Source organism: Lagopus muta, chromosome 1 (assembly GCF_023343835.1).
Source record: "Lagopus muta isolate bLagMut1 chromosome 1, bLagMut1 primary, whole genome shotgun sequence".
NCBI classification, from domain to species: domain Eukaryota; kingdom Metazoa; phylum Chordata; class Aves; order Galliformes; family Phasianidae; genus Lagopus; species Lagopus muta.
The window spans coordinates 40064539-40078661 of record NC_064433.1 but is presented as its reverse complement, the minus strand read 5'-3'; the positions used below and the strand labels follow the sequence as shown (position 1 = coordinate 40078661).

At 37.1% G+C, this 14123-nt stretch overlaps 1 long non-coding RNA gene across 1 annotated transcript in view; it reads left to right on the top strand.

Moving 5' to 3' along the window:
- LOC125688024 (uncharacterized) overlaps positions 1-10773 on the top strand; it is a 29057-nt gene extending 18284 nt beyond the window's left edge. Inside the window, exons 4-6 of the long non-coding RNA XR_007374574.1 lie at positions 7655-7849; positions 8285-9167; positions 10664-10773. This is a non-coding gene — a long non-coding RNA (uncharacterized LOC125688024). The remainder of the gene's footprint in view (positions 1-7654; positions 7850-8284; positions 9168-10663) is intronic.
- The last annotated feature ends 3350 nt before the right edge of the window (positions 10774-14123 follow it).

Genomic DNA, 14123 nt, shown 5'->3' with positions numbered 1-14123 from the left:
CCAGTGAACCAAGTCTGGGCAGGGCTGTGGACCTCTGTATGGTTCCAGCTCAGTGGGACACATGGCTGGGCAAGGCAGGACTTATGGGCAGCCGAAACCTGGCCATGCAGCAGTCTGACTGGGGCAGAGATTGACAGCCATGGGATCCTGGGCCTGAGGAAGGCAGGAGAGCCATGAAATGAGGCTAAAGATATTCTAGGCTGTTGGTGCCCCAGGACTCCTGCAATAGGTAAACAACTTTAGTGAGAATCACACTCACAGATTATTTAGTAATACAGAATTTCTGGACATAATATGAAGATCTTTTACTACTTTCATGCAGTAATTTTTGTATTATTATTGTTATTTTTAATCTGTAATGACTTGTGCAAATTAAAAAATAATAATATTCATCGATGTTGAGAATGTTTTTCACCACTGCAGGAGAATGAGAGCATTTTTGTAAGATCCACATTTGGGTGAAATTGGGATTCACATAGCAGTGCTAAAATTATTTTGACCTTTTCATCAGTCGCTTTAAAATGTCAGAAGTTTTCAACTGACTCCACAAAGCACCTTTAGTTCCATTAAGCACCTGTTTTGTATCTGCTATTTTATATTTTGAATTCCAATAGCTGTGTGTTAATTAACATAACAAAAAGTGATTTCCCTCATATATCCAAATGGAAAGCCAGAGGTAAAATCAAGGTCATTTGTGTTTAAGGATAGTGGAACCCAGTGAACCCAGCTTCCAACTAATTTAGTTCCAATTAAATCCAGTGCTTAATTAGATCATATTCATGGCTCACTGATGAAATTCTGTAGAAAACACAACTGAGAAACAGTCATGTTGGATTGAGTTACTCATATCTTACAGGTTTTTTTTGGTTAAATGGTCAAACTCTCTAATTCTAGTTATTCCAAGCATAATCTTACTGGTGTCAGCCTGCCATCTGAAAAATTGGTAGTGATTAAGCAAAAAAAAAATGCTGTTTAGTTTTTAATTTCTTGAAAGCTGCAAGTCTTCCATACCTCCATGTTGCATAAATATAAAAAAAAAAAAAAAAGAATTTTCCTCTTATACCTCATGCATGAAGTTGATTTCTACATGAAAGGTCACAGAAATTTAGGAATAAGTTAATTATGTACATATGACTTCCTCAGCCTCCCTCTGAATACAAATGTATCATCTTTAAATGCATCATAGCACCCAAGTCTTTGAAACGGTTCAGACTTTTATCATTAATTGCAAAATATCCTTTCTTCTTTTCCAATATTAAAAATGACGAAGCAAAATACATAAAAAATAATCTCAAATATTTGTTTAATCCTCAGAGCAGCAACAATCAGCAATAGCATAGCTATGATGATAAGCTAATAGACCCTTTCAACTATGCTGTGTAAGATCCGTAGTAGTGATGCTGCATAAAACTTCTGTGAAGAGGGTGCTGGAGTTCTGCCTTAATTGCAGATTCATCTGAGTGTGGATTTGCCTATTGAGCTAGGTCAAGATTTCACATAGCTGTTAGGATTTACCTATAAAGTTAATGAAGTGCACATCTTCCCTCAAGTCTCTTATAGTCATTAATTTGTATCGTGCTGCAAAAATTCCTCTGTTTATGACAAAGAATCTCCTCTAAAACCCCACAAGATTTGCAGTAAGATGCTATTCATTTATTCATTGTGGCAGTAAATTCTGTGGAGAACTTGAATGGCACTTGTCTGAGCCAATTCATACTTGCAGATTAAGCTCTTTTTATTTGTTTGTTTCCCAGAATTTGTGCTAAAACAAAGAGATTATTCAAAATTCAGAGCTCTATACTGAGAAATGTATTCAGTTATCAGTCTTATGAAGCTAATACTCATATGGCTTTTCAAAGTCAAGTGCTTTGTGACAGTATAAATGGAAGTAGTGATTGCATGGTAAAAAAGTTGGTACAAATAAGCATTGATATTTTTAAATCTTTTTTGATAAGCTTGTAATCTTTGCAAGCGATCAATGTTATTGAAAGAATGGACTGGAAAGAAGTCCCTGCATTGTCATTATTGGTTCTGGAGATGATGCTGCAAAATTTTATTTACAAACTACAAACTTAAAGGAGTAAAATATATCTTAAAAAATCCAGAAGTCATTGGCTCCAGAACATTCACAGGAAGTCTACTCTGGAACTGTGCTTCTCTAAGAGGCCTTCTAAATTCTAACCAATTTTTTTTTCATGGCCAGTTTGTTTCTACTTGCTTTTTTTGCCAACATTGTCCTTTAGATTAAATAGCTCTTATTCCTCTCTCTTGTTTATCCCCAAAGTGTTTATAGAGAGACTGTATTCCCTCTCAGCTTTTGTTTTGCTAGGCTAAACAAGGCAAGATCTGTTGACAGATGGTTGGCCAGAACCCAGCCAGGCGAAGCTGACACACCAGCTTCAGAGAGCCAGGAGCCATCAGTCTGCAGAGGCTACCTCCAGACTCTGAGGCATCCCTTTAGAGAGCTGAGAGCAAATAACCATTCTCTTGGACTGTAGCTTTCTCACTTCTACCTGTTCCCAAGCTACCAATAGTCCATGAACTAATTTATTTATTTATTCATAATAGTTAGCTGCTGAAATGCTATTATGGACACAGGAAGTGTTATTGTACTGGACTAATTTTTGTCAGACGAATTTGTACGCCAACATAAGTGAAAGGTAAAGAGTCTGAAGAGAGAGCAGTAAAAAGCTGTCATGGATACTGAATTCTTTTTTCACATTTGGAGGTATGGTGAAGTCCTTGAATATCAGTGTTATTTCTTCCTTGATCCAAAGTGAGATTTCATATGTATGGCAGTCACACCAGTATCTGCTGGGTACAAATTTTCTTGTTATATCTCCCTGATCTGAAAAAAGGGCTCATAGAATGCTAATAGAAAACCAGAAAAGTAGGGAAATCACTGAGAAATCCTGTATTTTTTGTTCTTATTTCTTTAAAATTGACCTGGTAACAAAAATTAATTTCTCCTTTTGAACTACAAATATCATGGCCAAAATTCAAATGGAGGTACCTCTTCCAATGTAGAACCTTCCTCATGGAGGTTCTTCCAATGTAGAAGTGGAATTGCTTGTTTCATAATTAAAATTACTCTTTCCCCATCTTAAAAATATTTTGCAGTCATAAAGTGGCTTCTTACCAACAATGTTGGCTGTTCTTCAACATGGGGTGAGGTAATCCCTACATATAGTGCTCAGTCTTAGGAACTGGCTAATGTCCAGACTGTAAAAATGAATAGGTTGTGTTGATGTAATAGGCTTTGAAATCTTGTTGCTGTAAATCTTCCATGGGAAAAATATAATTGTCATGCCTATGGATAGTTTTATGACTAAAAGATGTGGTAAAGATTTACCCCACACACATGTTCTTCTCCTAAAAAAATGAAACCTAGAAGGATTATTTACCAGAACCAGCAATACACACGTAGCTGTCTATTTTCCTCCCCGCCTCCTTCCTGTCATCTATTCCTCCCTCCTTTGCTCCTTGTCTCCTTCCCTCCTCTCTCATCCCCCACACTCCGACAGTCTTATCCTCCCTTCTTTTCTTCCAATCCTCCTTCTCATACCCAGGTTTCTCTATCTTATTACACACCATAGGATGATTTCTGTGAAGATTCTGGAACGTTTGTGTGTCTGAATGAATCAGGGGCATAATTTTGACTGCCAAAATCAGTCCGGTGCAGCATTTTCTTGATTTATTATGACATAGATCATCTGATTACTTTGTGACAATATTTTCTATATTCAATCTGTTGAACTTGTTCTTTCTGAATGTAATTTTTCCTTGTGATTTTTCCAGGTTTTTTTTTTTTTTTTTTAAACTGTATTTAAATAAATTTGAGCTATATGGGAATTGAGAAAATATATTCATTTTGACACTACTGACACTTTGCTTATATGTTATGTCATTTTTCTGTCTTTCATCCTTCACACGAGGGAGCATGATTAAATCCTTCGGCATAAACTAAAGCTTTGTTGGCTGTGGATGGACCTTTTTCTCAACAATATGGTAACACAAATAATAGATTTATTCATTACAATGCTATTAACAGAGAATGCTGCACCACAGAAAAATGTTTTTTTGTTGTCTTACACAGGGACCTGTTAACTTTTTTTTTTCCACCAGTATGAAGTCCCAGTTCAGTAAGAATAGTTGCAAGAGCCCGAATATGTAATGTATTCAACATACTAATAAATTGTCTTAATACTATAAATGTCAACACTGCAATTTTCTTCAATAAAATTCATATTCACAGGTATCCAAACAGCAGTCTTTGGCTGGGGATCCAATACATGTGTGTTTGGTGGAGACTTCAATATTTGAAAATGTAATTTGTAAATAAACATGAGTTTTATTGGAACAGTGACTGAATAAGAAAGACTTGGAAAGTATCTGGATCACTTGGAGGGCTGAAATTTTTTAAAGTACAACTTGTCATTTTCACATACATAGACAATCTGAAAGACAACTCTGTTTGAAAGGTGTCAAATCTTTAGCGAGCACAAAAGTGTTGGGGTAGGGACTGGCCAAAAGATTCATGCAGAAAAGGCAACTGCTATGGGTGCAGAGGGCAGAGAGAAAAAATGAGACAGGGGTGATAGGGGTAGAGGAAGATAAAGTATCCTAATCAAACAGATTTCCCTCAGCATCTTCTGAGATGAATAGCTGAAGTCCCACAAAAAAAACAGGGCTGATGTACAAAAAAAATCAATCAGATGTGAGAGCAGTGCTGACCTGCTCACATATTGATTGGCAAGGACAGCAAGAAACTCAGAACGATTCCTTACATGCAGGTATTCACAGAGCCATCATGCACTTCCTACTCCTTTCTTGATGTTTCTCTTTGCCTGACTGGGTTTCTATATGTCATAATGTTATTGCCATATGGTGCAATGAAATATAATAGCTCCTGCATAAAGTTGTATGCAAAGCATTCCTTAATCAGCTGAAGATCATACTGCAATCTCCTTGATATGAGTCGCTCAGTAGTTTCTGGATGACCATCTTATCAAAATTGTATTCTATTTACCATAGCTGCAAACAGACATTACATCCTGACACCATCTCATTGCAAATATGTAGGTCTCAAAAGCATAATACTGCTTTGCTTTTACGTTGTTGTTGGCTATTATTTTGGTAGTAATTCTCACAGTTATCAGGACTTACTCTTTTTTATCTTGATCCTGCACAATTCTAAAGTCATTGAGTTAATACTGTGCTACACTATTGCAGTGCTTAATATTCTCCAGTGCTGAAATTTTAGATTTTTAGTCATGATTTCTTTCTACTTTTTTAGACCAGAAACATTTTGTTAAAAAAAGAAAAAAGAAAAAAGAAGAAAAATGAAAAATGAAAAAAGAATGAAATTATTGAGAAAAAAGCAATAACTCAAATGCAAGCATTTCCATATTTCAGTTTTTGTTTTTTCTTGCTTTAGCACAACTCTGTATATTTCTATTATACCATTTATTGTACACATGTATATTAGAATGATAACTCCTTCAGGTGGGACAGTAATAAATGCTATCACCGGGGAAAATAATGTCTGGGAAGGAATGTACCATACAAACATAGTAATTCTTGAAGAAATAATAACCACCAGAGGGAGAATTCTTTCCAAGGACTTCCTGAAGGTGATGCAGCTCTATTTAATCTTCAAAGTGAGTTAATTGTTTTTGTATGCAAGAAGACAAGGTCCTATTCTTGCACTCTAAGCTGCCTCTTGATTCTGGCCAGGGACAAAACTGAGTTGATGACATACAGACAACACTTTCAAATCAATTCCATTTTGGTAGTTCAGAGCTGATATTTAAATACAAAAATCTGCTTCCCATGTTGTAAGTGTATGGGAAAGAGAATATAGATGGAGTAAAGATGCACATGAACAGAATGTACTTTTGTTGTAGATAGTCCTAAATTATTAAGCTTTATCCAACCTGAAATGGATTACTGCTGTTAGTGGAGGCGTCAAAGGTAAAATTACATGGTCTGAGGCTGCCATTTTTTTTTAACTTGCATTTCAGTTTGACTGTAATAATAATGTATTGTAGGAAAATGTCAATCATTTCTTGTTAAAGTTGTTCTGGAGAGGAAAGAGAATGCATTGTTCCTTCATAAATGAATGTAATTTAATTCCTCTAGTCTTTCTTGTTCTATTATAAATATAAATAGTTTTTTTGTAATTGATTTTTCTGTCCTGTGCTACCAGATTTTGCCTATATCTCCCATTGAAAACTGGTTTGAAATATCTCCATCAGTGTTTGGTCCATATTCTTATTTGAGATGCCCCATTTCTTCTCAGATTAGGATTGTATGTTTACTTTGATTGATTTGCAATCTCTTTATTGCTGGATTTTTTCAGATGTGGCTGGTGGAATGTACAAGATGTTTGTGTTGTTAAAAGTATTACTTGCTGTGTTTGTAAGGCTTTCTCAAAGAAAATTTTGTAGGCTTTTCTGCAAGATACAATGCTTTAGATTCACTTTCTTCCATTTGAAAGTTTCTCCTTTACCTAATTCTTAGAAACTCTGGACATCAAACTCAATGGGACTTTACATTTCCAATATACTTTAACATTCAACCTGCCTAGAAATTCAGCACTAATTGCTGCAAGGAAGATCTTTTAAGCTAGTTTTTTAACTGTTTCATGGCTTCTACACTTCATTTAAAAGGTAATGTGATTTTCTTCCATGGTTTACTTCTGACAGAAGAGGTTCACCATGTTTCTTTTGTTCAAAAAAACTCAACAACACACAGTTATATCAAGGAAAGATCACAGATTAATTTGGTATAATTTAATTCTGCTCATTCTCGTCTGCATGTTGTTCTTTTTTTTTTTTCTTCTTTTTTTTCCCTCCAGGTATTAACTTTTCTTGCTTTCATAATTCCTTTTAATGTATTTCATAAAATTGAAGTCAGACTGCAGTATAATAAGTCAATGACTGTTATATCTACTTCCCCCTCTTTTCTTCTTTCCAGTCAAATTCAATTGACCACTGACTTTTTTTTCCCAGTATTCTGTTGTGTAAGTAATCACAGAACGCTTTCAGGTTTGATGTGCTTTGGTTGAGTCCGTCCTCTCAATCAAGAACACTTTATTAGCAGCTGTCATACTGTCATATAGACTTGATAAGCTGAAATGTTGCAGGGGAGCAGAACTGTCTTGCTAATTCACAGACTAAACTTTGGTTTTTAACTATCTAACTCTGTACTGTTAATTGTTCCTTAAGAATATATTGAAAGATGAATGTACTATGGTCAGATAAGACAGAGATCAGTGCTGTCTTTAAGATACAAGCTTATGAAATGTGTTACTATTTTTTATATAGTGCTTAGGCTGTTAGTAGTTATTTTTCATTACTCTACATTTCACAAAGTATTAAGGTGTTAAATGACAATCCAAATATGTTTTTATATGAGAATATTGTAGCTCATGTCTTCTGCCTTCCTTTAATATCTGTCAAGAAAGGCTAGAAAACAACATTCATTACTGTATTAATTCAGATAGTAAATATTGCTGTAAAAAAAAGTAGCATTCCATTTTCACATGCTAGATCATTTAACCACTTTGGTAGCCCTGTAAATGACAGAAAGTTCCATGAAATGTCTATTGGAAATGCCTAATCCAACCTAATGGTTATTTTCCTTTCTACAGTGAACTCGCAGTGTGAGGAGAAAAGTGTCTATTTGAAGAGGAAACAATTACAAACAAATCTGTCTTCTAATAGCAAGCATTCTGAAATCAGGATTCTCTGTGCTCCCATTAATGTCTATATAACACAAAAATCTCCTCTGAGGACACTGGAATTGCACAAGTGGTGCATGGGAGAAAGGAATGGAGTTCTGAGAGGTAATCCTATACTAAATATTGAATGATTGTAGGAGCAAGGTGAAAATGAAAGGGTGGCCTTTACAGTTGTTCAGAGGGCTGTGCAATAAACAAAACACAAGACAAATAATCAGATTGGGTTACTTCCATTGACTTTTATTATTTCTTTTGAAATTTCATTTTCCATATTTTGCAAGGTATTGACAATTTCTAGGAACTAAATACTTGTTTTCCCACTTTTTAATACCTTGAGTTTCTAATGTTGCATTTAACAGGTTTAGAACTCACAAGAGTTCTGCTCTAAGGTCATTTCTATTAAATACTGTACTTGCAAATAATAGAGAATTTGCATTCAGTACTGTCTCTGTTTCTATTATGTTAGGGCATTGTACAAAATGCCTGTCAGATGCCTGTTTGTAACATGACATTTTCAAATGTCTACTCTGAATATTACAGTGATTGTGAAGACGTTGGATGCTTTTCCCTGAAGAGGACAAATTCATCCCCAGGAAGAAAGGAAAAATATGCCGACAGTTTTGCAACGTATTCTTTAGCAGATGTTATGATGCGATAGACATTGGTCCACAGGGAGAGCCACAGAAATTTGTTTGTGCATTAAACAGAGCTTTATGAGAAACAAGAAATGTTCCTGCTGAGCAATAGATATAATCCAAAGCGTATAGTCTTTGTGGGAAACTGGTTCTTACAAATAAATATTTAATTAACAAGAAATAAAAGGGAGTAATAATGTCTTAACTTAAGAATACATTGCTCCAGAATTCAAAATTCAGTGTTTTTAAGCCTTGGATATTTTGCTGCTAAGTGTAAGATGTCTGGAAGGAGCTGTCTGTTCAGATGATTACATCTGGCATCAGGCTTAAAGTCTTTTATGCTTTGAGAATTAGCCATTTGTCAGTATGCATAGGATTGCTCCTAAGAGTTATACTGATGACTTCAAAGATAGAAGCTGATGAGCCACTTGAAGTACATAGTTCAGATAATATTTTTTAAAGTATCCTGACTGGGGAACTTTAGGAGAGATAGTAAAATATTTTAGAGAAAGAGGTAAAAAAAAGAGCAAGAAAGATTTTCAAATAGGCCATTTTTATACATATATATGAGATGAAATGTATCCCAGAATTCCCAATTAATTTTGAAAGCAATGCTTTTAGTGAAACATCACAAAGCAAGTACATTAAACTTGTTCTAATTTTTGTAGGGCTATGATTTTATTGTCAATGATTCTTTGATACCCTTTATCTGCTGAAGCTGTTGTAATCAGTTCCTTTGAATCAAGAAATAACTGGAAGTTCATAACAAAAGCACCAGGAATTCCCAGGTAACTTTTGCTTAGAGCTCCCCTATAGACAGTTCAAAAATTTTCAGAGGATAATGCAGAGTTTCTTCTGGAAGGAGCTGGAAGAAAAGAGGGGCCTCATTGCTCTTTGAGCCTTGTTTTAATTTTCTGGTACTCAGAAGACACAAACTTAAATGTGCATTATGGATATGCAAGCAGAAGAAATTGTAAGGGTACTTTTGTATAAGTCTCAATACTCCAAATTGTGTATGCTTGACCAAAATTGAAGATGAATATTTTGTTACAATTCCTTAAATCTAGAGCGAAAACGAAATGAAACTCCTCAATAATTAATTATATTCAATTTGATAGATTGGTTTCATGTAGCATTTACTTCTCTTTTTCCCCCTTATTACTGCTGTAAAATGTCTATTTCTATGAATAAAATTTACAGCTAATGGCTGTAGCCCCTTTTTTTGTACTGCTGCGTTCAAGGCTCAAGAATTCAAGACTTCTGACTTGAATTTTGACATCTGATTTAACCCCAGGAACCTGATTTTCTTAGCTGCTCATCGCTCGTCCACGTGGAATCATTTTGCTCTGTTTCATTTATCTGAAAACAGCTCAGAGCACTTTCTTCCTACTAATGTCGCATGCTAACTACATCACTGAGGCCCTTACACCAGAACATAGTCCTACAAATTTGTATCTCTTGTACTCAGTAATCTGCTTTACAGAATGACACTTCACAACAGAAAAACTATAGCTTCTGCTTATTTTCATTCTACTTGGATGAGTTCAATATCCTGATTTAGTGATTTTAGAGTTCTGTTTACTTTGCATTAGAGGAGCAGTTCCATTGCTCAGACACTTAATGCTATTAATTAGCAATAATGCATATAGCCATGAACATTAGAGCCAGATAAATGCCTTCTACCATTTTAATTATCTTAAAAGACACACAGAAGAAAGACAGACTTATGTATTTTAACAGCAGAAAGAGAAAACATTTGTATGTTGGACAAACATAGCCTTTGTATTTTTGCTAATATCAGATGACATAGTTAAAATACACTGTCAAAAACAAATGCATTTAGTGAGAATTTTTAGACTAAAAATGCAACGAAATACTTTTCCTTTCGTGTTTTAGTATGTTAGCCACAAAGATTTCTCTCTCAATATGCAGCAAGCTCTCTTATTATTATGTAGCTTGCTTTACAGTGATCACACTAGAGTAAAAGAAGGTCTAGATTACTCTTGTTTTCTTTCTTTCAAGAATACCTCCCACAACTATGCAGAACATAGACTATGCAGTCATTATTAAACTGCAGTTTCCCAGGCTCTTGCTATGCACAGTCACTACAGGTTTGCTCAATTCCGTAATGTATTACATGCCATAGTCAAACTCTACCCTAATTTAAGCATGAATTTTGCTTAAAAGAACTCCATGATTTTAGATGGGATGTGAGCGATATGTATTATAGGTGTTCTTTTAATGATTTCTAGTTAATCTCAACTATCCTTTTAATTTTTTCCAGAACTTATCCTGCTTTCCACTACTGGGGAACACAATCAAGAGAAAAAGCAAATGAAAGAGAAGAAAAGGAGTGAAAGGTGGGAAATACTTGGGATTCATGCAATTCTAAACATACATCAACCTATATATATATCTATATATATATAAATCAGAATATATATTTATTCTATAATATATATATATATATATATATATATATATATAATTTATATATATATACCTATATATATATAAATCAGAACAGAGAAGGTGGAATTAGTAATAAGCTGGTTGCTCTCTGCCTTTTGAAGCACAGTCACGTTATTCATGTTTGAGACACAAGTTGGTAGTTTGAGAAGGCACTGGGTCCATGTCTTCAGAATGCTATGGTTTGCTGGGAAACAGGTTTACAGAGTTCTTGTTCATTGTGGAGATGCCATTCAACATGTGCTTTTCCCAGGACTTAAGTAAATTTGAATTATGCTCAGTTGTATTTTGATTCTCTGACACCACAAATCTGTTGGTAGTCACGCTTGCATCTTCAAACCCACAAAGCTGGTAACGTAGCATACTTAAATGGAACCTCAGCAAAGAATGAGAGTGCTTCTTAGAGGGCATTAGTGTGGTTGTATTGCTTATTGCTCGTCATACTGAATGAGTAGTAACCAACAGAAAAATGAATGACAATGATTTAAAATTATTGTTCTGACTGCGTTACATCCATTAGGTATAAATAGTAAATAGCATGGACTTTCACTGTTCTTTGACCCTTAGTGGAGGAAGTTGCAGGTCAAATCCGGTATGTGCACATTCTTTATAATGGAACTAATTACTATTTCTGTAAGTAATGGAGCAGAAAGGGAGAGAGGAATGCTTAGCAGGATAAGGGAGGGTGTGATGCATGACTAGCAAAGCCCAAGCTGGTAGGAAGGGCCACTCAGCAGTGCTTGGGTGAGGTTTTGTCAGCAGGGGAGTGTAGAGGTAGCCTCTGTGAAGAGATCTGGGAAACTGCCCTGTGTCAGATCAGAGTCAGTTCCAGCTGCTCCAAGACTTCCTGCTGCTGCCGTAGCTGAGCAGTGAGTGACTCCAGTTGTGTCTTTGGGAGAGCATATTTCAGAAAGGAAAAACCTGCTGCCAGCAGCAGTTGGGAGAGAGAAATGAGAAATGAGAGAGCCCTGCAGCCACCAAGATAAGTGCAGGAAGGCAGGAGGTGCCCCAGGCATGGAGCAGAAGCTCCCTGCAGCCCAAGAGAGGCCCATGGTGGAGCAGGCTGTCCCCCTGCAGCATGAGGAACTGATCTCCACGTGCAGCCATGGAGGAGCCTATGGTGGATAAGGCCTGGAGGAGCCACAGCCCATAGAGCACCCCAGGCTGGAGATACAACCCATGGGGTGGGCTGGGGGAGCTGCCACGTGTGAGGACCCGTGTGAGGCACTGCCTCACGGGTGGGCCCTGTGGAACAGAACCATATTGCAGTGGTGCTTGGAGAGCTGCAGCTTATAGGAAGCCCAGGCAGGGTCAGTTCAGAAAGGATGGCATCCCATGGGAGGGACCCCACATGGAGAAGGGGCAGAGTGACCATGAAGCAGCAATAGATATGAAACATTATGGGCTGGCCACAGCCTACATTACCCATTCCCCTGTTCAGGGGGATGAGATAAAAGAGGGAAGATGGGGGGAAGATTATTTTAGTTTGATTATCAATAGGCAATACATTATGTTAACCTCTTTACAATTAGTTCTGACTATGGTAGTAATTGGTCACTGATCTCCCTGTGCTTATTTCAACTCTTAAGCCCTTTTTCATCCTATTTTCTCCCTCCTTTACTGCTGAGATGGGGGAGTGAGAACATGTGGTGGAGGCTAGCTGCCCATCAGGGTGATGAGCACACAGAGCACAGACCACACCTCTAAAGTATCTGGTCTGGCATGGTGAGGCTTAGAGTCCCTTCCTGGCAGTGGCTGACAAAGAGACATCGTGTGGCCAAGAAAAAGGGAGGGAATCATCATAGAATCATCATAGAATCCTTAGAGTTGGCAGAGACCTTTAAAGGTCATCTAGTCCACCTCCCCTGCAATGAACGGGGACATGCACAGCTAGATCATGTTGCCCAAGGCTTGATCCAGACTCACCTGCTGCAAAGTCCAGTGCTGGAGGAGCTGACTGAGCAAGGGACAGCCAACAAACCAGGAGCTATGCAAGAACAATTCTCCCCACTTTATTCCTAGCAAATCAGCAACACTTAACAGTTTTAATTACAGAAAACAGCTGGCCTAGCAGTTGCTTTCCCATAGGAAAAGGAGAATAAATTGTTATAGTTACCTTTCAGGAATTATCATTCTGCTTATCTAACATAAATGTTCCCACCCACAATAAAAAGATGAACATACTTCTGTTATTTTTCAAAGTAAAAATCTTTATTGTTGGTAGGCAGTCACAATGAAAGGGAATTTTTTTAAAGTAGGGTTTCAATGTAATGTTTTAATGTTCACAGTGAAGCTTTGCCTGGAAACTATAGATCAGGCTTTAAGATTCCCTGGTGCTCTACATTCACATTCATACTACTGTCTGGTGTAGACTGTTACTTATGAGACAGTCTAAATATAAATTATGTTTGCTTTCCATAAAACTCTGTGGATTCTGTTCTGCTTCCATTGAGGTCAGTGGCAGTTTTGCCATCAATTTTTGCAAAACCTGAATCAGGTCTGAGTAAGAGAGAAGGGGGAATACTCGGGGGAGCAGTAAGCAAACACCTGCAGTTTCTTTCAACATTTCTCAGATGCAGTATTTTACCTGCTTAATTTGGCTTGTATGCTGTCAAGTGCTTTAGCCCAGAGTACTTAATGAGTTTTTACAGGAGCTAGACCTCTACCACCTAAGGGAGTCCTAGGGACGTCACTGAGGCAGGGAGAGTAGATGCTGATTAAAAAACAGGGACTTACCTACTTCAGAATCACTGCTGGTTGGCTTACAGATCTGAAAGGGCAACACAGCAATACACTATGAAAAGTGCTTGATACTACTCTACTGAAGTGAGGATGCCACATATTGTCAAGATACTAAGATGCTCAGAGTAAGAAGAGCAAACATTCAGTAGAATTTCATGTGTAACAAAGTCCCCCAAGGCGGACGTTGATACGGAAGTAGAGGTTGAACCTTCCCACCAATATTCCATTCTTTTTTGTTGCCGTGTGACAGATGGCAGCAGAGGGGCATTGTGACAGAATGATGGCTGACATGGAAGTGTCTATGAAGCAAAGTTGTGTCACTGAATTCCCCCATGTGGAAAAAATGGCACCCACTGACATTCACTGACATTCAGCATTTATGGAGACTAACCAGTGGATGTGAGCACAGTGAGGCAGTGAGTGGTGCATTTCATCAGTGGTGACTGAGGGCAGTCGTCTTCACTGGTGCAGACTCTTATAAGTGCAGCATGCAGGCTCTTGTTCATTGCTGATGAAAAAGCATAGCTAATGGT